Below are 4220 nucleotides of genomic sequence, written 5' to 3' on the forward strand. Positions count from 1 at the left end.
GCCAGGAGTTACTTCTAAAATGCAACTACCTTGCTATTTTGATAAGCAGCCAGAGTGGGGAACTCCTACATTAAATTGTTGTAGTTTGAGGATTCTGGGATACAGTATTTCTTTCCTTATTTGGAAAAACGAAAATACAGAGATAGCCAACTTTAAGAGCTGGCCTCAAGAAAAAGAGAGTGATTATACCAAGGCCCAAGGTGGTCAGAAATTTCTTTTCTTTTTTTTTTTTTCTTGTGCTACCGGGGATTGAACTCAGGATATTTTACATGGAGCTACACCTCCATCCCTTTTTCTTTCTTTCTTTATTTTGAGAGAGAGAGAGAGAGAGAGAGAGAAAATTTTTTATTTTATTATTATTATTTTTTTTTTAGTTTTCGGTGGACACAACATCTTTATTTTATTTTTATGTGGTGCTGAGGATTGAACCCAGTGCCCCGTGCATGCCAGGAGAGCTCCAGTTACCTCTTGAGCCACATCCTCAGCTCTCCTTGTTTACTTTGAGATAGAGTCTGGCTAAATTGCTGAGATTGGCCTTGTACTTGCTATCTTCCAGGCTCAGCTTCCCAGGATGCCGGGATTACAGGTGGGCACCACTCCATCTGGCTGCCCTTTATATCTTATAGTTTTAAAATCCATTCTCTTACAGGATTACTCTCAAATCTGTAATTTTCAGTCTCATATCTCTACTTACCATCAAGGAAATTCCACTTAGATTCCAAACCCTGGATGACTTTAAACTCAATTTGCCATACCCTTTCCAAAAAATCATCAATGTTGGCATCTTTATCCCCGTCACTTTATCCTCATAAATTTAGAGTTCAAATTTACTCTTCTACTTATCAACTTCTATATCTAATGGTAGCCAAGTCTCATTATTTCTTTTTCCAGAAGAATCTTCTTTGGGCTTCTAGTACCATCATCTTTAGATAGGCTCTTATCTTGACTCCTGAATAGTGCAGTAGCAACTGAATTTGTTTCCCTGTCTCCATTCTACCCTTATATAGTCATCCTATGTCCCTCCACTAGGCTATCTCCCATTTAATACATCACTGTCATAATATATCACTCTCCCAATCAAAAACCTCCTCCTCTTGTTGCATTTAGGCTCAATTTTATATTCTTGTCAATGTCCTTCACCATCTGATCCCAACCATTGGACTTGACTAGCTGTAGTTCCTTACTATTGTCCACCAGGAACCTTGGCCTCTGTGTGCAACATTTCATACTCATTTCCATGCTCATTTTCTTATGATAGAAAATAGCTCATCTATTCCTTTGTTTATCCAAATGCTTCTCTCCATCAAGTTTTATTATCTCTACAAAGGTTTCCCTTATGATGACTCCCTTTTTAAAAAAAAAAAAAAAACAAACTTAGTCCTTATCTTGGGTACTACTTATTTAATTTGGCAAATTTGTTGTTGTTAAATGAATTTATGAAGGAATGCTACTTATTTATTTTAATGTTTTTTGAGATTTTTTTCCTCTATAGATTTGAAGTTTATGGAAAGTAGGAGCAAGTCTAATCTTCTTTTGCATATCTCTTACCACCTAGCACAATGTAATGCCCCCAACAGAGGTAATCCTAGGGATAAGGATTGTTTATTAATGCTGTAGGCTGATTCCCAGAAAACTGCAGTTTTTAAAAAGCCTTGAATTCCCCTTGCCCATCTCACAGGATTTCATGTATTGTTTGAGAGAGGAGATCTTATCTGGTTTCTTTATAATGTACTTTCAATGCCTGGTTTATAGTAGGCATTAACTAATATTTTTGAGTTAATTATGAAGTTTACTGCAAACAATGTTTTGAAACCATGCCCTGAAAGAGCGAAAGACTAAGTAAAAATTTGAACTACTATATGTTGCATATGTATATGCATGTTTCAAAAATATGTGTGAAATGTTTTGAAAAGTTTAATGTAATCTCCAAGCACAAACTATTATTTTAAGATGCCAAAATAGATGTTTAAAAATTTTTTATTCCAAAGTAGATTTTTTTAAAGTGCTACTTATCTTTTTTGGGAGGTAAATTTATCCTGGGAAAGACAAAAATAACCTTGTAAGATTTCTTTTTAGGTTTCTTATTATTTATAAAGAACAGAAAAATCATTCTTCTTCTTTCTTTTTCCTTTTTTTTTTGGGGGGGAGGGGGTACAAATTATAGTTCTTTGGTACAAGTTGAGTTGGAAGGGTACATATATTTTAGCTCCATTTAGTTGAAGCAAATACAATATTCATTGCTTTATTATAGGTGAGGAAATTGATGCTTTGACACATTGATGCTTAGACACATTTGCCCAAGGTAGAGATTCTCAAAAATGTTGTTCTCTGACCCTTCTCTCAGACTTTCCAGGGAAGGTAAAAAATATAGACTCCAGATCTTTACCCTAGACTTATTAAATTAAATCCTTTAAAGGAAATCTGCATCTTTAGCAGTCCCTTGTATATCAGAGGCTTCTTGCATAGTGCTTCTTGAACTCCAATGTTCATCTGAATCACCTGGGGATCTTACTAAGTAAGCTTCAGGATTGGATGCAGTGTGTCCACAGTCAGGCCTGAAATTCTCCATGTCTAACAAGTCCTCAGGGGATGCTGATGTTGGATACCCATGGACCACATTTTCAATTGCAAAAGTCCAGAGAAGCAGTACTCAAAGTGTAGTTCCAGAACCAGCAGCATCAGTATTACCTGGAAAATTGTTAGAAACATATTTCCTTAGGCCCTACTCCAGACCTATTGCATCAGACACTCTGATCCATGTTTTCTACTTAAGAACATGTTCACACTTGAGAACCACTGAATTAAAGAACTCCTCCTTAAAAAATCTTGCCAGAGTCTTCGAGGTAGTCTGTTTAACAAGATTTCCTTGAGGCCTGGACATTGGTCTTTCTTTAAAACTCTCTGGTTGATTATAATATACATTCAGGTTTGCATACTGTAATTTGAAAATGACTTAAGGTGACACCTATATTTTTAGCAGGATACAAATCTTTAGCCTGGTGGTGACATCTCTCTCTCTCTCATTTTATTTCCTAAACACCAGCTCTTGTTTGTTTGTTTTCCCCAGAGCTGGGGATGAAACCAGGGGAGTTCACACCTATTAGGGAGGTGCTTCACCACTGAGCTACATCCCCAGCTCCAAGAAACTCACTTAAATGTAAAGACACAGGTATCCATTAACATGTATAATTTTAATGTTTTTAATGTATTAGTTAAGGCTTAATTTAACTTAACTTTAAAAAGAGACAGACAGGGCTGGGGCTGTAGCTCAGTGGCAGAGCGCTTGCCTAGCATGTGTGAGACACTGGGTTGGATTCTCAGCACCACATGAAAATAAACAAATAAAATAAAGGCATTCTGTCCATCTACAACTACAAAAATAAATAAACAAATAAACAAACAAACAAATAAATAAAAACACAGATTGAAAATAAGAAAAAATATACCAAGTATATGGTAAGCATCATAAAGACAACATAGCAGTATTAACATCATACAATTAGATTTCAAGACAAAGTGTACAACTCAAAGAGAACTTTTACATGTACATTGTATAACATTCAAATGTATGATCATTTGATTATCATGAGATAATGAGCTAACACCAGAGCTTCAAAATACATGGAGCAAAAATAGAACTAGGGGAAGAAATAGACAAACTTACAATTAATAGGAGTTTTTATTTTTGCCACTCTTCTTTGGTAATCAAAGAACATCTGAACAGGGCTGAGGTTGTAGCTCAGTGGCAGAGCACTTGCCTTGCACACGTGAGGCACTGAGTTTGATCCTCAGTACCACATAAAAATAAATAAACATAATAAAGATATTATGTCCACCTATAACTAAAAATTGTTTTTTAAAAAAAGAACAACTGAACAAAAATTACAAAGGATAAAGAAGATCTGATCTGATTGACAGCTCTTTACATTTATACCTAAGAGCTTGCAAAAATCACATTTTTGAGTTTACATAGAGTATTCTCCAATACAGATCATATGCTAGAACATTAACTAAGACTCAGTCTGAATGACAGAATCTTACAGACTATCTTCTTTGACCACAAAATGATTAAGTTAGAAATTAGTAACAATATTATATCTAAAAAAGCTTTAAATATACATTTGGAAATTAAACATCACATTTCTAAATGACATATAGTGTGATGGGAGAATAAAAAGAGAAAGCATATTTATAAGTAGAAAATACTTAAAACCAAAGGA

The sequence above is a fragment of the Urocitellus parryii genome, chromosome 5 (assembly GCF_045843805.1).
Source record: "Urocitellus parryii isolate mUroPar1 chromosome 5, mUroPar1.hap1, whole genome shotgun sequence".
Classification (NCBI taxonomy): Eukaryota; Metazoa; Chordata; class Mammalia; order Rodentia; family Sciuridae; genus Urocitellus; species Urocitellus parryii.